The sequence below is a fragment of the Pinus tabuliformis genome, chromosome 5_2 (assembly GCF_031772625.1).
Source record: "Pinus tabuliformis cultivar Carrire ecotype Pingquan chromosome 5_2, CPIR1, whole genome shotgun sequence".
Taxonomy (NCBI): Eukaryota; Viridiplantae; Streptophyta; class Pinopsida; order Pinales; family Pinaceae; genus Pinus; species Pinus tabuliformis.
In genome coordinates this window covers 1,104,777,861-1,104,799,641 of record NC_142306.1, presented here as the reverse complement: position 1 = coordinate 1,104,799,641, position 21,781 = coordinate 1,104,777,861, and the positions used below count along the sequence as shown (strand labels likewise).

Sequence of the window (21,781 nt, the reverse complement as noted above, 5' to 3'; positions counted from 1 at the left end):
AAGAGGATCGGCGAGACTAAGAAAAGGCTCAGTAGCACCATATGGCACTAGTCCTGCTTTTCATCTCTGCAAATCAATGCTAGGAAGAAAATGGTCAATAGCATCGATCTTGTAAACTAGGGTAAAAGGAAGATTCTTGGGAAATGATGCAAAGGGGAATTATTCTACTCATGAAGAGGGACATGATCGAAGTTTCTTCATGATGGTAAAGCATGTAGGGTTCACTGTATATGTCCTCCAGGATTGTGGATGGGGAGTACAGGGACAGTGACAAAATGTTGTGTAACAGATGTCGCATAAAGAGTGAAGGCCGGACTAGAGTGAGGGGTGAAATGCTTTACAAGTGGATGCGGGGAACCAGAGTCCATTGTCGGAAAAACTGCAAGCAAGCATAGATACATATACATCATTGAACACTCTAAAAAATGATACATGAATCATGGTATGGACGTAGCCATCCAAAGAATGATCATCTAAATGGATCCAAGGCATGGGCACAACCATCCAATAGAGTGGATCATAACGAAACCAAGGTATGGTCACAACCATCCGATAATGAGAAGGATCACATATAACAACTCATGGTATGTTCCCAGCCATCCATCTGAAAGAGACATGTATACCAACATGATCATGTCACATTGCCTCGCAACCTAGACTTGTGTAATCGGAGCCCGGGTCTTGTGCTCCAAACGACCCAATCAAATTACAAATTCTAACATGTGAATGAATGTGTTGAAGTCGAACATGTTAGAAAGTCACTTTATTATCAGTCAATGATGTGAACCGTTAACAAGCACGAGAGAAACCACCAATAATGACAATGGCTCTCAAGATACCATCAGCACAATTCACGCGGTGTGAATAAGGAACTGAAGTTGAACACCCATGAAATCATTCGATAGAAGGCCAATGATGAGAACCTGTAGTCGAGTGCAAATAAATTTCCATTAAGGAATGCAAGCTCTATGGTATTGGAAAGGAGTTTCTTGATTTGAAACCACCCGTAAATGACCTCAAAGAATTAGTGAAGGTATTACAAACTCATGTGTTGGGGTGTGCCTATGTTATTTTATGCAACGGATCGATAAGATTGCGAAATACACAAACACTAAAATAGTAAGACAACACAGTAAGCAAACACACAAAACACAACAAGCTTAATAAGGATTTCACCCAATCCTCCTGGGCTATGTCTCTTGGTCTAGCCTTCAGTGGTGGCCTTTCTATTGTGTCTTAAAAGTAGATTTTTTTACAATAATGAGCTAAATTTGAGTCTCACTTAACATATGATGATTAGTAGGATTGTACTTGGATTCCCCAAGCCTCTAGAGTACACAGACTCCCCTTACTGAATCTCAACCTCAACTGGTCTCGGTGGTATGAGTCCAATTTGGTACTCAATACCTAACAGGTATACACAGAAGAGCTGCTTGAACCTCTCAAGCCTTCTCTCGAGTTCACAGACTCTTGGACTCTCTCTGTCTCTGTCGGCTCGATGCTACCTTTGCTCTGCAGGTCAGCTCGGCTTCTCTATTCTTTGAAATTTTCTTCTCTCTCTCTCTTTGCCTTTCCTTTATCTCTGTCTATTCGTGGCTTAAAGCCAATCTGCTCCTTGACTGTTCGTTTCCGCTTCCTGGCTCTCTGGATCTCCTATCTCTGTCCGCTTGAATTCCCCTGCTCTACGTCATCATCCCTGTAACGCTTCACAGAGAGGTGGCCACCTATTTCCTCACCAACCGAGCGTTAGTTCTCTTTGAACGGTCATTATTTTCGTTACTCTAAGGTTACCCACAAAACTGATTCCTTTTCCAACCCATTGATCATGCCGAACCTCAAATCTTATGTGACTCAGCCTATTTCCCCTTCGAATCCGGTCATCCATCAAATCATTTCGTCACTATTGATCTGGAGCCTCTAGATCCTATGGTCTCTGTCCATATCGGGAGGGTAAGTAGCATGACCTTTACCCATGAGATGTGAGCGATTTCCTCTCTCATTCGCTGGACGCGTGTCACCCAGTGTATGGTATCGGGCGAGACTCAGTCGAACCCACTTACTGCTTGAAGCCCTCCCGATATCCTGCCAGTTTTATCATGGGACCTGCCTTCTGATGGAATCAGAGATTTCCGTATGATTTTATGCTTTTCCTCATGACCGAGCACTTGGGGCTTTCCTTCACTAAGGGGGATGCCCTATGAAACTGCCTCTATTTTTGGATTTGACCTCCCGTTTGTCAATTTGTGCGAGTGTGCGGTCACCATGGGCCAATGATCTACACACTTTGACCGAGGGTCCTCGTTGTTCTGTGCTAACCACAAATTTCCATTGTTTAGAGGTTATTTCTGCTAAGCTCGATATCCATAAGATTTTGAATTTTGACATAATTTGAAACAGGCATGAAAACTTAGGGAATGTTTAACTATCCAATTCAGGTCATTTCTAGATCACCTTCCCTCGATAATGAGATGAAGTCGACAAGAAGCGATCCACCAAAGGAAGGTCATAATGAATCCTTCATCATCGACATGAAAAAAAGGGATGCAAATGATTTCAGATGATACAAAGAATCAGGAGTAAGTGTAACTATAGAGGGACTAACTGTTGAACATATCAGCAACACGACTCTGGAGTTTGGCAGCTTTGGGTCCATAGGATTGGTGGTCATGATGACGTCACAAAGATCAAATGGAAGGGAAAAATGAACAGCTCAACCCAGGAGAAGGTCAATGATGAAAAGGAGGATATCCCAACCCGACACGAAGCAGAAAGTGTCATGTTCAAGAGTGAGCTGCTAACACAACTGATAGAATTTCCAATTTTCCCCTGCCATTTCTGGTAGGTACCCCAATTATTGTTTATCGCAATCTTGAAGGGGATACATTTGCTTGCACTATAAGTTCATCCTTCAGATGAATCCAATCTAGTAAGTTTAATGAGCCCTAGGAAGGAGAAGCTCACGTTCGTCATGGCAACGAATCCAATGTCGTTTAATGTTTTATCGAGTTCGACAAAGGTGTAACTCGATATCCTTTTCATATTTAAAGAGTTTGAAAAAGACATGGAAAAGAGAACTCCACATGGTCCCTTTTCATACATTTGTGTCTCTCGAGCCCAAAAAGGTAGAAAATGATACTTGAGAGAACCACTTGACCATTTCAGTCAAGGAGTACCTTTTTTCTAAATAGTTTATCCCAGCTCGAAAAAGGGGTAAATGTATACTAGTTAAATGATGTTTCACAGCCTTTAACGAGTTCAAAAGGACAACATCTCGGAAATATTTTCGTGTTTAAAGAGTCGGAAAAGAGCTAAAAGTAGACCCCCCATTTTTATTCTCTTTAATGAGTCAAAAAAGGGGAAAAAATACTTGACAATATTTTCATCTTTTATGAGTCAGAAAAGAGCTTAAACGTGACTCATCCTAGAGGAACGAGTGGTATAAAGGGTAGCAACTGCTTCCGGCAATGGATGAACTGCTCAAAACATGTAATGGTCAAGAGGCTGGCTAATAAAACCACTCATTGCTTCGGTTCCTTAGGAAAGGAAAAAACAACCAAGTGAAAGCATATGATCAGCCAAAAAGATGGTGGCGATGGAATAAAACAACCAAGGCTCATCTAACAGAAGTAAGATGATTAAAATGGCAATCACGAGATGTAAATCAGGCATGGGTTCATTTTTACACAAGGTTGAACCATGGAGAACTTTTCTTGGATTTATTTTCATGTTTACACAAGCTTGAAACGAAAAAATATTCTTGAGATAAGTTTGCATGCCCCCGGCATAATCACTTAATTCAAGGTACATGGCCCCCAAGCTTCATTTCATTCAACTAGTTGAATGGAATGAAGGTTCACTTTTGAGATCCAGGAAAGAGTTGACTGGGATTTTACGAGATCTTAATCAAAGACTTGATTTGGAAAAGGGAGGTGCTTCATTTTTTAATGAGGTTGACATAGTAAAAGAACTATCATCGAGACCCTTGTTTCATTTTTTAAATAGGTTTTCAAAAGAAAAGGAACCATCCTCATGACTCCTTGTTTCATTTTTTAATGAGGTTGACACAAGACTAGGAACTATCCTCACGATGTCTGTTCATGACCCATAAGAGAACATGTCTCCCAAGAAGTTTTCACTAGATCAAAGAACCACGCTTTGGGAGGAATACATGTCATTTGGTACCAAAGGCAGATTGGGTTCCAATGCCCCCAGTACATAATGTACAATAGCATCTGTGTGATCATCAGCAAATGCAAAGACAGAACGGGTAGCCACATAATTGACCTATGGCAGGGAAGGTACTACTTGCAAACAAGAGCTGATAGGGGACGATGATTGCAAAGGAGGTGCATGGTGACCAATGAACGAGAGTTGATCAATAGTCACAATTCTCCCTTCGTGCGGAAAACAAACCACATAGAAAAGTGAAGAAACAATAGCTCCCTTGACATAAACATATTCATGTCCAAGAGGAACATTGAAATCTAAGGGATCTTGGACTACCATCACGTCTATATAGACGTTCTTTCCTCCCAAAGTAATAGGGAATCGAAAGGACCCCCAAGGGTTGGCTGGTTCCTCTGTTGGAAGCCAAAAAAATTTGAGTGACAGGCACAAGTTGTGGGGAGCCCAAAGCTTGCCAAGTAGTAGAAGACATGATGCTAACATACGCGCCTTCATCTAATATGGTGCCATGTACTACCATACTATAGGCTTGTACTCTGATCTGGAAAGGAAAATAAGATGGGAGGTGGAAAGCAGTCAACTGACTCCAATCAAAAGAGATGACATAACTACTTGGTGGGGGTATCATATGATTGGCCCCATGCTCTGCATGAATAGAAGAAATACTCTCCTAAACAAATTAGATGGGAGGGTCACTCTTTGATTCATGATAATCTGAGGAGACGAGAATAACATGAGCAGTATGATCACCACTCTCTTCAGGAACAGAGTGATCAACTGAAGGCAGAGACAAGTCAACACTCTTTTTGACCAATGGTTGTTTGGGAACAAATAGAAGAGAGTCTTTCTCGAGAAGAGCAGGATGGGAAAGAGATGAATCTAAGTCAATCTCTTTACCAACCAGGAGAGGGTCACAAGAAAGCCTCCGATAATGAATAGGGAGTTGGGACTGAGGAGCTGTAAGTTTTTCCAAATCTTTGGATGCTTTATCCATAAGAGGACAAAGGTGAATAAGATGCTCTTCTTCACATAACCTACAGGGGAATCTAATTTTACCTTTCTTCTGACCATTGCTAGCTGAGGGTGTAGCATCAACATGATCTCCAGAGGTTGATGGGGGTGGTCAATCTAGATTTTGAGACGATACCTCTAAGGCTCTGGAAATGCCAGGACGGTATCGGAGGAGATGGTCACCCTTATATAGCTTGTAAGGGAATCTAACCTTCCATGGAGGATCGAAAGGTTTATCTACAAGAGGTGCATTTGAAGTAGCCACACAGTTTGCCTCTTGCTTATCTGATTTATTCTTCTTCATCTTCTTCTTCTTCTTAGCCTCCTGGTTACTGGATTTCAAAATTTCATGTTATGTCCCTACAATACTAGTGATTCCCCCATTACTATTGTCATTGTATCCCTTATTAATATTGTTGTCCCCCTATTTTCCCCATATTGTTATTATTGTGCCCCATAGAATCCCTCTATTGTTATTTTTGTGCCTTTATATTATTATTGTTAGATCGGCTTGGTTATATTGTGACCCTTAGACTCTTATATATAGAAAGGAGGTTTTTTCATTTGAATCATCCAAGAATTATTCATTTGTGTAATGTAAAGGAGGTTTCCCCCTCAAAGAGGCTGAATTATATGGCGTTGATCTATATTTTCTATCTTTTGTAAGCTGGTTTCATAACATTTGGTATCAGAGCTTTGGATTCTAGGGTTTCACTGCTCCAAATAGGTCATCATGGAATTTGCACTATAACTTTTTTCTGCAACATTTCAAATGCTAAAAACAAAACCCATTTGGGCTGAAATCATTTTGAACCTCAGGTCCAAATTTAAGAGCTTCTTGCGCTATATTTACGAAGATATGATCTGAGGAAGGTGGCATTTTTGCAGACTACCAAATTACATTCCAAATAGGTGACTAGGGGAAAATAGTCATAACTTTTGTTTTGAGCATCAGATTGAAATTTTGTAAGAAGTTACAGAAATTGAACGGATTGTAGTTTCCTGTGTATATTTTTCAGATCCCAAGGTCAAAACAGTGACATGTAAAACTTCATACAAGTTCGCTCTTCTGAAAAGGTATATAATCAGGTCATCTTGGGAGATTGTGCATAACTCTTTCTTGGAGAATCTAAATTCGATTAGACTGGTGGAATTGGAAAGAGGACATTGAGGGCTACTACAGACCACAATTTCTGAACTAGAAGATCTGAAATTACAGAGATACATCAGATGCAATATCGAGCTCCTACAAAGTGAAAAAAGGTGTGTAGATTTTTTTAAATTTTTGCATAAGCTTGGTTTGAAAAATTAATTTGAAGGAATTAAAAGGGCATAGTGAAGCATTATTATCGGTAATTTATGCCCCGAAGAAAGAAAATGGAAACACCTAGTAAGCAACCTGAAATCTCTAGCATGACTCATGAAGAAGAGGAAGAAATGCAACATGATATATCAAAATTACAAGACCAAGTGCAACAAATGTCACTCGCACAAAAAGTAATAGAATCTAAGATGGATGGTTTAAAGAAATATGTAGAAGCTAAAATGTATGGCGTGGAAGCTAAGATGAATGGTTTACAAAAAGGCATGGAAGCTAAGATGGATGGTTTAAAAAAAGGCATCGAAGCTAGGATGAATGACGTGGAAGCTAATATGGACGATTTGAAGATAGATTTGAAGACAGATTTGAAGACAGGCATGAAAAATTTGAAGACAGGAATGGAAGATTTGAAGATAGATTTGACAAAGTTTCTATAAATTCTTACTAATGATGAAATGGTAGTAAAGGAAACTTATGATGAAAACAAAATAAATGTTAATCATGATTTCATAGACTCTAACATTGGATCGAAGAATCACCATGTTCCAAAGATCGATATGAGGAAGTTTGATGGCAAAGATCCTGGAACATGGATATTACAGATGGAGCAATTTTTCGATCTCCATAATGTGAAAAACACACAAAAGGTACAATTGCAACTTTATATTTGGAACCAAATCAGTTTATATGGTATCGATGGCTTTGCTCTCATAAAAAAATTGTCACTTGGGCAATTTTTACGGAAGAAATGGCAGCACATTATGAGGATATAAAAATAAACACTTTTTTTAGCCAATTGATAAATCTCAAACAAAAGGGTTCAATGATGGAGCACATTGAGGACTTTAAAAAATTGAACATAAGGTTAAAAGAAATTCCAGAGGAGCATAGGATTGATGTGTTCATAGGGACTTTAAAGGATAATATCCAACATGAGGTGTGCCTTTGGGAACCTAATTCATTGCAAAAGGAATCCAGGTTAGCAAGAAAAATGGAAAGCAAAAATATGGCATCCAAGAAGCCTACCACTCACAACTATAAAGATGGAAGTGTTGTTTCCCCTAGCCTTCCACAACCTATAAGGTTGACACCACAAAAATTGGAAGAAAAAAGAGCAAAAGGGATTTGTTACAGTTGTGATAGCAAATACACTAAAGGTCATAAGTGTGCTGAGAAGAAATTATTCTACATAGATTATGAAGAGGAGGAAGAAAAGGAACAAGAAATTTCAAAAGAAGAGGATATACTCCAGGAACAAAACCTAGATAAAGAAGAAGTGAAACCGACCATATATTGTAATGCATTGGCTGGAATTACCACTCCTCAAACTATCAAGATAGAAGGACATATCAAGAAGAAAAAGGTAATAGTGTTGATTGATTTAGGAAGTACCCACAATTTTATTCATTGTAAGGTAGTAAAAGAATTGAATTGCTTCTTATATCCAGCACCAGAGTGTCAAGTGAGGGTTGCAAGTGGAGGAACCATAAATTTCTCTGAAAAGTGCTATAATATCAAGCTATCAATGGGAGAATATGTATTGAATATCCCAATGCTTTCCATTCCAATGGGTGGTGCTGATGTTGTACTAGGAGTCCAATGGCTACAATCCTTGGGTACAATAGCTTTTAATTTTCAAGAACTTTTCATAAAAAATTTTGTGGAAGGAAAGGAAGTTGATTTAAGGGGTATTGTAGGGAAACCAGGAAAGATAATCAGCTCTAACAGTATGACAAAGCTTCTAAAGAAGGAACAACAAAGTGTAATTGAACAATTATGTTCACTAGATGTTTCCACATCGAAATCATCTATTTCTCCAGATCTCCAAAAAGTCTTGGACAATCATTCCAAGGTATTTGAGACTCCCAAAGGTCTCCCACATATTTGTGATCATGATCACACTATTCATTTGATTCCAAGAATTTTTCCTCTAAACATCAGGCCGTACAGATATCACTATGCCCAAAAGAGTGAAATTGAATGTATGGTTGCAGAAATTCTAGAGGCTGGTATAATTCAACCTAGTCAAAGTTCTTTCTCTGCTCCAGTAATATTGGTGCACAAGAAGGATGGATCTTGGTGCATGTGTCCAAATTATAGGGAGCTCAACAAGCTCACTATTAAAGATAAATTTCCCATTCCTGTCATTGATGAATTATTGGATGAATTGCATGGATTAATTTACTTCACCAAGTTGGATATTTGTTCAGGATATCATCAAATCAGAATGAAGATTGAAGACATTATGAAAACAACATTTAGAACTCATGAGGGTCATTATGAATATTTGGTCATGCCTTTTTTCCTTACCAATGCACCTTCTACATTTCAAGGTTTGATGAATTCCATTTTCAAACCCTTCCTTAGAAAATATGTGTTAGTATTTTTTGATGATATACTAATCTACAGCAAGTCTTGGAAGGATCATGTTGAACATGTTGACGGGGTGCTCAAACTATTGAAGGAGAAACAATTATATGCAAAAAACTCTAAATGTTTCTTTGGAGTACAAGAGGTGGAATATTTGGGTCATATTGTATCTCATGAAGGTGTTAAGGTAGACCCTAGAAAAATTAAATCCATTAAGGAATGGAAAATCCCCACATCGATAAAGCATCTGCGAGGATTTCTCAGGTTGACAAGGTATTGTCCCAAGTTTGTTAAGAATTATGGGAGAATAGTAGCACCTATAATAGCATTATTGAAGAAAGATACATTTTCATGGACTCCAGAAGCAACAAAGGCCTTCGAACATCTTAAAGAGGCAATGTGCCAAGCACCGTTCTTAGCTACACCAAACTTCACAAAAACCTTTATTGTGGAATGTGTTGCTTCAGGAAATGGAATTGGTGTTATTTTAATGCAAGATGAAAGACCCATTAAGATTTACACAAAGCTATCTATGAGAAGGAAATGTTGGCAATACTACATGCACTTAAGAAATGGCGACCCTACCTAATGGGAAGACACTTCAAGGTAAAAATAGATCATGATAGCCTTCAATACTTTTTAGAACAAAGATTATCCTCTAAAGAACAACAAAAATGGGTCACAAAGATGTTGGGTTATGACTTTGAAATCATCTACAAAAAAGGGAAGAAAAATGTTGTGGCAGATGCACTCTCAAGAAAGGATGAGGATGTGGAAGAATTATTGTGTGCCATTTATATTATCCAACCATATTGGATAAACGAAGCAAGGGAGGAATGGAAGAATGATGAAGAAGTGTGGGCACTTATTCAAAAGTTACAACAAGATTCCAGTACATCTGATACATTTAGCTGGAAAAATGATTTGTTATGGTACAAAGATCGGTTATACCTCTGTAAGAATTCCCAACTCAAACAAAAGATTCTTATGGAATTGCACACTTCTCCCTTAGGAGGGCACTCAGGATTTTTAAAAAATTACCATAGGGTTAAGAAGGAATTCTTTTGGGATGGCCTTAAATCGGATATTCAAAAGTTTGTGGCAGAATGTTTGGTTTGCCATCAAAACAAAGTTGAAACAATTAAGACCCCAAGCCTATTACAATCTTTATCTATTCCAAGCCAACATTGGGAGGAGGTTTCAATGGATTTTATCACAGGTTTACCCAAGTCTGAAGGAAAGAGTGTCATCATGGTGGTAGTTGACAGACTTACCAAGTATGCACACTTTTGTGCATTATCACATCCATTTAAAGCTAGTACAGTTTCTACTGCATTTATGGAAACAATTCAAAAGCTACATGGAAACCCAAATATTATTGTAAGTGAAAGAGATCCCATTTTCACTATAAATTTTTGGACACAATTATTTTCTTGCCTTGGTACTCAGTTAGCTCAAAGCTAATCCTATCATCCTCAATATGATGGGCAAACTGAGATAGTAAACAAATGTTTGGAAGGATATCTTTGTTGCTTTGTATCTGATAAACAGACACAATGGGTCAAATGGTTGCCTCTGGCTGAATGGTGGTATAACACTTCCTTCCATACTGCAGCAAACATGACCCCATTTATGTTACTTTATGGATATCAGCCACCATCCATCACATCATATTTAAGAGAAAATTCTAAGGTTCAAGGAATGGAACATGACATCGAGCATCAACACCAAGTTCTCCAACTCTTAAAGGACAACCTCACATTGGCGCAGAATAGAATGAAACAATAGGCAGATCAACTTCGCAGTAAAAGAAGTTTTGACGTAGGTGAATGGGTATTCCTACGGTTACAACCATATAAAAAAATTTCCCTCAAGTAAGCTAAGAATGATAATAAATTATCACCAAAGTATTATGGTCCGTACAAGGTGTTGCAAAAGATAGGTACTATGGCATACAAATTGGAGCTTCCTGCAGTTTCTTGAGTGCACCCAATTTTCCATGTTTCATGTTTAAAGAAGGTTATAGGTGACAAGGTCCCAGTTCAAACAATGTTGCCAGAACTTGACAAGGAAGGAAATTTTATATTGGAACCGGAAGCAATCATAGAAGCAAGAACTCGATAGCTACGAAATCGATCAATTTCGGAGTATCTCATCAAGTGGAAGAACTTATCTGCTGAAGATTCCACATGGGAGGATGAGAATTTTATACAAAAGCATCCAGAACTACTGAAGCATTGAGGACAACACTTTTTTGAAGAAGAGGGGCATGTTATGTCCCTATAATACTAGTGATTACCCCATTACTATTGTCATTGTATCCCTTATTAATATTGTTGTGCCCCTATTGTCCCCATATTGTTATTATTGTGCCCCATAGAATCCCTCTATTGTTATTTTTGTGCCTTTATATTATTACTGTTAGGTCGGCTTGGTTATATTGTGACCCTTAGACTCCTATATATAGAAAGGAGGTTTTGTCATTTGAATCATCCAAGAATTGTTCATTTGTGTAATGTAAAGGAGGTTGCCCCCTCGAAGAGGTTGAATTATAAGGCGTTGATCTATCTTTTCTATCTTTTGTGAGCTAGTTTCATAACATTTCACCAGGCGGAGTAGAAGGGGAAGATGAAGAAACATGGGAAGAAGGTGAGAGGTCAACATTAGAATCAACCTGATCAAGTTTAGATGAAGGATATGGCTGGACAAGAGATGGGACACACGGGACCACCGAGGTAAAAAATAACCAGATAGGTAAACCAATGGTTAACCCAGGGAGGGAAAACATTGCCATATAAGGAGAATCAACCTTTCCAAAAGAAGGAAAAGGAGCAAGATTCCCATCCGAGGAGATTCCTTGACTGGTAGACTCTAGAAATGTTTCCATTGGAAACAACCCTAAAGAATCACTAAGGAAGATAACTTTAACCATGAATATTTTGTGGGTAGTTAATTTTAAGACACTGAAACAAAACTTTGCCTTTCATATTTTCAGAGTCAAGAAAAGGATGAAAGGTGACTCTAGTCGCTTTCAAATTGAAAACAAGCTCGAAAGGACAAGCGCTCGATGATCTTTTAAATTTAAAGAGTCAAAAAGACCAAAATGACTACTCAGGATAATCTAGGCAAAAGGGATTACTAGGTAATCGTGAACTGCAGAATACCTCTCGACGAACTAAAAAGTACGAGTAGGCAATCTCCTTGAATGCTATGTTCGGTGTATCATGTTTACAAGGTGGCAGACTCGGCTTCCTACAGATAAAGTATTACAAACCTAGTAGGGTCTCCCTGTTGGGCAGCAGATCCCCCCATAGTGGATTTTTGGGCTTAAAGCCTAGTTTTGGGTCAATGTAATGTAAAGACCCCACAAAATGTAGGCACAAAGAGCGGGAGTCTAGGGTAGTCCACCCTAAAATATTGTAATTTAATATAGAATGTGTCGGCCTACCCATGGTCCGCAGACCATGGGAATGTATAAATAGAGCAAGGCTCTAACGGTAGAAGTTAGTGGAGAGTTGATCTTAAGTAATATGGGTTTTTGAATGCAATGTTCGCTCTAAGTCTGTAATTCTGAGTCTTGGGTCATAGTAGTAGAAAGAAGCTCTGCAACTGAGTGCATATAGGCCTGGTAGAATCTACAGCTGTGTGCGCAGACCCCTGCAGCTGAGTGCACAGGGCAAAGTTGGGATTGTAATGGAATAGAATTTAATAAAAGATAAGTTGATTCTGAAATATTGTGCATCTGCTCATAGATCTGTGTGTTTATGCTTCTGTTATAGTCTTATGCATCTCGTTACAGTTTATGATTGTGTGCACTTGTTATGAATGCGGAATGATTAATAAGACTACTGGACCCACTAAATTTAAGTCAAAACTATAATAATAACTCAGTAAGGATATAGGATCTAGATAGAGCCTCGTCATGCTCTTTATAGAGCTACATGAAGGTCAGACAGCTACGCGGAGAAGTGCAAGCACGTAGGATCTATTCGCAAACTTCCTAAACTTCATCAAGACATCCCTAGGGTGGAGAAACCTGGTTCCAACAGCCTCCCATACTACCTCGGGTGAGACCTCAGTCCGCACACCACGGATTGTTGCCAAAAGGGCCGGTAGTTTCAGGATTTGTTTGGTTAAATCACTTCTAAACCTGGGTCAGGCCCCAACAAGCCAACAAATGGTTCCGTTGCCGAGACCAGGATCTACCTAAGGGATGTCTGATGTTGAAACACTGGAATCCTACAAAGAAGGAAATTGAAGATTGGTTGGATTAGAAGCTTCACGAGTTCGTGACACAGGAAAATAGAACTCCACAAATATCTTAGAAGAGGTGGCTGGATTGCTACGTATATATGGAAATCCACAAGATCTTCTTCCCATCCTTCTCTTCAGAGTTGTATGATTGGATCGCGATGTTAACGGACAGCCAGGGAAGGTATAACCTCGATCAACCGATAGTGTGGACTCTGGAGTTAGTGTGCAGACTAGAGGCATCAGAAGATAAGATCGTGCAGGCTGTGGACCATTGGAGCAACCGGATAATAGGGGGATTTATCACTGAGTTCGCGGTAGACACGAGTGTGAGCTATAGCGAAGCAGAATGACGTTTTCTCAAGGGACCACGAGGTAGGTACATCAAATCCCTGAATACCTGGATTAAGATGCTATTATGTGAAAAGTGGGTTATGCGAATACATTAATGATTGGAATGATGCGGAGCAGAAATATCTACAAAGGGATTGAAGGGTTAGGAAATAGTCCTTTAATTTCACCTCTGCGAGCGAGCGAGGAAGAGAGCGCTCGGGTTTCCCCGAGAAGTGCGGTCAATTTGATAAGGTAGTGCATTCCACAGTTATCACCTCCACTTACACCTTCACCCATTTCACCTATTTCACCTCCATATTCACCCACCCCACCTCCACCACCCCCACAGTTCAGCATGGCGAGTGCGATCAAGCCACCCTTATTTAGAGTAGTAGGGAATGAGGATTCAGACTAGTTCTGGTTCGTGGTAAGAGCAGTGTGGGAAGCACAAGGGGTCATGGATGACAACATTAAGAAGGCCACATTGGTAAGCACACTACAAGATCGTGTGCTAATATGGTATATCAAGCACTCAAATGATCACCCAAATGCAGGAATAGTAGAGATCTAGAATGCGCTGAACAGGGAATTTAGCCGGCCGAAATCAGAGACATATTCAATCATCGAATTTAAAGAGATCGCGATGCTTCCAGGCAAGACCCCTTGGGATCTGGATCAGAGACTGAAGAGTACGATCCACAAGGCTGATATGACGCTAACAGATGCGCAGCACCGCACGTGGTTTGTGGCGTCTTTGACACCACACCTGAGGACGGAATTGTCACAACAGAAGCTTTCAACCCAGGCCGAAGTGTTGGAACTGGTGATGAGGTTGCATGAAACACTGATATAGGATCCAGGGTTGGGAGTCCAACAAATCCACGTGCAACTACAGAATCTATGCTTGGAGATGTAGAGTTTGAAGTAGGATAGGGCGCCATGGCCAGAGGTGTGTGAAGAAGTGTGGTGCATAAAATGTAAAGGCCAGGGCCATGACAAGGATCACTATCCAGTATTTGCAAACTACTTGGTAGGAGGGGGACCAATGCCATTGAGACCAGAGGCACAGGCAGGGCCAAGTGCAGCACCCACGCTTTGGTGCGCGATCTATCAGGTGGGAGGAAAGCACACGACAGACAACTGTCATTTGTTGCAGAAGTATACACATACTCCTCAATAGCTTTTTTTGCAATTTTTGTAGATCAGTGGGCCACGACGTGCGTACTTGTAACAACTACAAGTTAATGATTGAGCAGACCCTAGCATATAGAATGCATACGGAAATGCGAGGCTTCGACACAGCCGCAGGGATGGTGCGCGCTGGATTTCAAGGGTGAGGTCAAGGACGAGGAGGAATGGGGCCAGGAAGGGGCCACGGATAATTAATCTGTTATAATTGTGGAGGACCGGGGCACTATTCCTATGATTGTACCAACTCGATGAGACTATCTTGTTCATACTGTGCTCAATTCGATCATAAAGTAGTAGATTGTCCTACGTTGATCGTGCAGATGCGAGAGAAAGGGGTACTTCAGCCTACTCTGACGCAAAATATTCAAATGATGAGGTTTGAACAACATGAAGAAGATCCAAATGTGAATATGGTGCTCAGAAGTGGTGCGACCACAGGGGAAGATAAGGGAAGTAGCCTAAGGAAGATACATGGATTTGCAAGACTCCTACAAAGGAACCTGAGTTTGACTTGGAACACGCAAAGGAGACGTTTATGGAAGCTACAAAGAGCTTCGTGGAGGCCTCTACTTCAGGTAGTAAGGATCAACCAAAGCTAGGAATGGATCCTTCTATTCTTACTACCTTTCTAGAGACATGCATGAAACTGTTGCACGATACTAAGGCAGTTAAAGGACTACAAGAGTTGATAACTAGGTGCGCAGGGTTAGGTGAACCACACATAGTCTGGAAACTAGGAAAGCATACATTATGCACCGGGAGGGAAATGAGATTAACAGCATAGATTGGTGAATATGAAATGGATCAGGTAATCCTAGACCTAGTTTCGGACACGAATGTGTTACCAAAGCAGACATGGGTATGCATGGGCAAGCCCGCATTACAGTGGTCCCCGATTCAATTATGGATGGTGAACTAACAAAAGATCTTGCTCATGGGAAGGTTGCAAGGGGTAATAGTGGACATCGAAGGCGCAAGCACACAAACAGACTTTGAGGTAATAGAGATTGTGGATGACAGCAACCCTTACCCCACATTATTAGGAATAGACTAGGCCACTGATATGAATGGACTCATTAACCTGAAAAAGTGGAAGATGATATTCGAGAAAAAGTCTCTACGCGTAGTAGTTCCGCTAGATCCAGCCAAAGGAGCATGCTACACTGAACCTGTGCACAATGATGATAGTGATGATGAGCTGGATTGCATTTACCAGATAATGATGCAAGACCAGGATCAGGTGAACCCGACTGCAGATGGAAGAATCTCATGGGAGCGTGACAGTTCCTATACTTTAGATTCAAATGAAGAGATAGAACACTAGCAGAACCAGTTGCATGAAGTGACAATGCTGAATTGCAACATGATGATTAGATCACTGCAATGTATGACGACCTAAGCAAGGGAATTGCCAAAATATGATAGGGTAACAGGAGTAATTGAATTATTAGATAAACTTGAAAGTAAAGTACCAGAACATCAACAGTACAGTGTGCTGGAATGGGCGTTGTGCGCGACACCCGCACAATGGTGGAATACACACTAGAAGAATATTGGAAACTGATGCAAATGTAGAAGATGGATGTGCTTACGATTTAGAAGTCCCTAGCGATGAGTGCGAGCTGGGAAACCAGGACAAAGTAGTTTGCGCCCCCACCTGTGTCGATAGGCGCAGACATGTGTTGTGCAAACACCGCCCAAACTAAGGATCGAAAATTAGAACCCAAAGCGACAGCAGGGAAGGCGACGCACTCCACAAATAGTCTGCGATGGAGCATTCAAAAAGCTAGGCAGAGTAATGAACAGAGTTCACCAGGTAAGATGAACCAACGGGGACCTGTGCGTACCAGCGGTTTGATGGGCCTATAGGACCATAAGAAAAAACCGGAGCGCGGAAATGACCCAACACTAGCAAGAAGAGATGAAACCAGGAGAACAGAGAAGAATCCCTAGACCACAGCTCTCACATTTGGGACAGGACACGAGGACCTGGGTCAAGGAGTTAGGCAGTTACAGGAAGCCATTCAGGGAAGGAGTTGGAAACTTCGTGAACTCGATGAAGATTGGGCACGGTTGAGGAAGAAAAGCATGACATTAGACGAAGAAATCAACGAACTAGAAATTGAAGTCGCGCAAGTGGGCCGTGAGAAACTAAGCATGAAGGGACCAAGTCTAGCCAGCCCTACTACTACATTAGAAGGAGTTACGACCCTGCTACCATGGCTACGACCACACATCACTAAATAAGGGAGCGTACCATACAAAGAAGAACGTGATGCACTACTGGACGCAAGGGTATTTGAAGGGTACTCACGGCCTGAGCTAGCACGAAAGGTGAAGCCTCACACTGGGGCTACAACCACCTATCAGTAGGAAGCACAGTCTCAGTGCTCCAAGCAATGGAAAGAAGGTACGAGACTATAAACGAGTCTACAAAAGAGTTGCGGGGGAAGGAGGTTCCCTGCAGGGCTAGTATGTCATAGGGGTCGCGGTCGCACGCAAGGGTTGTGCTGCTACGTGGGTAGGCTGGGAGGTGACTGTTGATGTCACTGTTCATGACAAGAGGTCCAATTTAAGGTAGAAAGGAGCGAGCGGCAGGCCATTAAGATAGGAATTAAGAGCTAGATTCGGGACGATCTGCCACCAAGAAGGTATTAATGACTCAGAAGTGGAGGGAATGGTTGAATTAAAATTCAAACGTTACTATAAAATCCCGTGAGGTAGCCTCGAGGAAACACTTGGTTGTTTGATATTTGAACCAATACATAACATTGAGCACTAATCTACCTTGCCACCCATGAGTACGCGACCGAACGGATCCAGTGTAGAAACGATGACAGCTGCGAGAACCAGAGTGCAATTCACGGAAGTTACCCCAGAGTCCTGTGTGACCCAGGAGGAGCCTAGAGAGGTAGCAACTACACCAGAGGTCCCAAAGTCCCCACGCACGCTGTGAACTCAAAAAGACAAGCAACCAATGGGGCTATTCTGGGTATCACCACGGAACCCATGATTTAGTAAATTGTCAATGACAGAGAAGGGCAAAGTTGTCATCATTGAAACAGAGGACGAGGAGGAAGATTTGCAAGCCCTGATCACCCAAATTGAAGCACATGACAATGAGGCAGAGAATGTTCCCCAAGTACCTTCGGTGATAAAGTTACCCCCGTACATCCCCCCATGGAAAGGGATAGCCAAGATACCAAAGGACCTAGAGGCCATGAAGAGTGCACTCCAGACCCCGCTTCTTCCAAATGAAATAAGGTTTGAAGTTTTACTGTTGGGACGGTTACCTAATATAAAGTTTGAATACTGGGACCTTGCAGATAGCGAGAAGTTCCCACAGTTGGCCGCGGAGCAATTATTGCAACAGAAATGGTTATACGGTGTGGAGAAGGCTAGGTTACTACATCTGCGGTGGATACCCCACTACCACCGTGCACTCGTCACAATTTTTGTCATCCAGCAGCTACTATGTCTAGTACATGATGGGTATCTTTGGCTGGAGGAGTCGATTCCCATTGCGGTCGATTTAATTCACCGGTTTGCTAGGTTGCCCATCAAATGAACCAATCTTGTAGCCATAGGAGGAAAGAGCAGTGACCTGGCCCTCGCAGAAGCTATGAAGGCAAAATATAAGCTGGAGAAGAGGAAGCACGGGTATGTAATAGCAAGCATCAAGGACAAAGGGGTGCATGTAGCCACCCAGCTACTGGACGGAAAGCTAATGGGGAAATGTCGTGCAAACGACATGCCAGCATCTGTAATTGCATTGGCAGAGTTGTGCACAGAGGGGGTCCAGTTCAACTGGGCGCAGTTTCTCTGCAATGAGTTTTTGAAAAATTGTAGGGAAACCCAGGAGTAGGGTAAGACCTTCCACTATGTGTTGTTGCTCTTATCCATCCTGTTGGTTGCTAGGGAGTTGCCGAAGGACAACCAATTTCCCACCATTGAGAGGAACCTACCCGAGGCCGTGAGGTACACCTCACTTTGGGCAATGAAAGACGTGACGAGGATTCACAAGATAAAAGTGATTTGGGCATTCGTAAAGGCTATCTTACGAACATGGATCAACCATCGGCCACGCTTTTCCCCGACAGTATATAACAGTTTGCAAAACACGGCAGAATTCAAGGCGAATATGCATAACCTGTATATCCAGGAGGGCAAGGATCCAGCCCGAGCATGGGTAAAGCTACTGTTCATTGCAACAGATGATGCAATCTTCAACATGATGGCATCATGGTCTCCAGAGTGGCACACCCCAGACTTGGCAGAACTGGAAAAGATCGCAGCATAATAGCGGAAGAGGGAGACCAAGCTGCGCATTGCGAAGCTAGTGGAGAGAAAGCACCAGGAACAAGAAGCGACCACACAGTGGAAGGTGGCTGAGGCAACAACGATAGTGTAGATGATAGAAGCTGCAACCATGCCCACTGAAGAGATCGAGGAAGGTTAGGAAATTTCCATGGAGCAAGACATACAAGGGGAGGCTGAGGCAGAGGAACGCACAACAAAATCGACCCAACTCAAGAGGCCGCATGTCTAGGAGAAGCCAATGTCATGGAAGAGGACAAAGACAGTGAAGACCTCTGAGGGAGCCCTTCTTGACAATGGTGAACCAGTTCACGATGTCACTAAGGATTCTCTTGAAGAATTAATTATGAAGCAGACAACTGTGTTGGGGGCACTCAGAGCGCATTTGCAAGAATTATAGGTGTGACCCTAGGAGTGATGACATCGCACCTTGCAGAAGGTGCATCTGAAGCTAAGCAGATGTTGTGCACCCGCACAACGAACACCTTGGTGTTACCAGAAGGCGTCGTCTTAGCAGAAGCCGAAGGTGACATGAGGGGCTAGGGGTTGAATTTGGTCGCCCTTCCCAGAGAAACCCTATACCAACTGCAAGATGGGGTAACTGCTGAGCTTCACGCCAGGGAGGGCTGTGCTCTCCAAGTCTTGAGCAAATAAAAGGTAAATTTAGAATAGTTCAACCTATAGTGCGACAACTTGGTCGCACAAAACTAGGGATTAGAAAAAATCATGGAGGAGGCTTGTAGCAGCATACTGGAGTTGGCCATGCCGGCGGCACTCGCCACCATGGAAAAGATTCACCAACTGGCAACTAGAGTCCGCAAGATCTAGGAGGAGGCCATGAAGGTTCATTTGGAGCTGATCTTGCAGATCATGAAGCTACGACTGAAGGCGCAGCCCTTTACACCCCAAGAAGTTAGAGAGCAGTGCCACCACGCCATTCAATCGGGGATGGAAGTGATAGAGCATGCTATACAGGACTGCACTGGATTGTTGGATTAGTCCCTCTTCATGCTCACTTCACTCTAGGAGGACCCAACACTATAGCAATTAGACACAGAAGCTTGGGAGTTGCAGCAAGCCAATGACAATGTTTGGGGGACCATGCAGACGGTCACCCTTACTTAGCGATTGGCCAAGATGAGGGAGGCCCAGGCTCTGAAAGAACAGGTGGACGCTGCACGCCAAAAAGAAGTAAGGCTTAAAGCATGCATCCAACCTTGGCTTGAGGAAGTGTTCACAGTCACCGCCACGATCGAGGGGAAGCTGGCCCAGATGCAGGATACATATGTGAAAAGGCAAGAAGGTGCCTCTAACAATGATGCACCAGAGAGTTGCGCACAATTGATACAGCGGATAACAGAGGAATGTGTGGTAGACATCCGCAAAGCGTAGAAGTTGCTGGATGGACTTCGAGCAAAGGTCACCGCACCAGCCGAGTGACTTGGGACGAGTCACGATGATTGTGTAGGGGGCTTGTTAGGCAGTGGATCCCCCCATAGCGTATTTTTGGGCTTAAAACCTAGTTTTGGGTCAATTTAATGTAAAGACCCTGCAAAATGCAGGCGTGGAGCGCGAGAGTCTAGGGTAGTCCACCCTAAAATATTGTAATTTAATATAGAATGTGTCGGCCTACCCATGGTCTGTGGACCATGCGAATGTATAAAGAGAGTGAGGCTCTAAGGGAAGAAGTTAGTGGAGAGTTTATCTTAAGTGATATGGGTTTTTGAATGCGATATTCACTCTGAGTTTGTAAGTCCGAGTCTTGGGTCATAGTAGTAGAAAGAGGCTCTGCAGTTGAGTGTGCAGAGGCCTGGTAGAATCTGTAGTTGTGTGCGTGGACCCCTGTAGCTAAGTGCGCAGGGCGACGTTGGGATTGTAACAGAACATAAGTTAATAAAAGATAAGTTGATTCTCAAATATTGTGCATTTGCTCGTAGATCTATGTGTTTATGCTTTTGTTATAGTCTTATGAATCTCAATACAGTTTATGATTGCACGCATTTGTTATGAATGCAGAATGATTAATAAGACTACTGGACCCACTAAATCTAAGTCAGATCTATAATAACAAATTAGTAAGGATAAACGATCTAGACAAAGCCTCTTCGCACTCTTTACAGAGCTATGCGAAGGTCAGAGAGCTGCATAGAGAAGCGCAAGTGCACAGGATTGGTTCACGAACTTCCCAAACTTCATCAAGACATCCCTAGGGTGCAGAAACCTGGTTCCAGCACCCTCCCATACTACCTCGGGTGAGACCTCAGTCCGCACACTGCGGACTGTTTCCGAAAGAGCCAATAGTTTCAGGATTTGTTTGGCTAAATCACTTCTTAACCTGGGTCAGGCCCCAACAAGCCAACACTTCCTTTATATACGCGATGGTACGGGGAGCACAAGTCTGTACTATCCTTGTCTAATGCTGAAGCGAACGACAACTGCTAGGTTTAAAGACTTCAGAACACATCTCTAGCCTAGACCTCTAAATATAAGCATTAAGTTTCAATGCTTCCATAGGTTAATTCAATGGATTTTAATGGTTTATCTTGAATTAGGTTTCATTACAAGGCCCTACCACTGTCAACTAAAAAAAATCCTACATGAAGCTATATGAGAAAGGAAATCTTTGTCTTTGATGAAAGCTAACACTAATTGAGAGATAGAGAACACACAATCAATGCAACAATCAAAGAATAAAATATTTCACTAATAAATCTCCAAAATGCACTAAATCGTCCTATCAAATGCACTTCAACTAGTCCTTTTAACAGTAAAGAGAATTCATTTCTTTTCCAAAGCAAATGA

The 21,781-nt window shown here is 41.8% G+C and overlaps 1 pseudogene; it reads right to left on the bottom strand.

The window, feature by feature from the left end:
* LOC149163093 (subtilisin-like protease SBT2.3 pseudogene) overlaps window positions 1-4,506 on the bottom strand; it is a 31,042-nt pseudogene extending 26,536 nt beyond the window's left edge.
* Window positions 4,507-21,781: the final 17,275 nt, after the last annotated feature.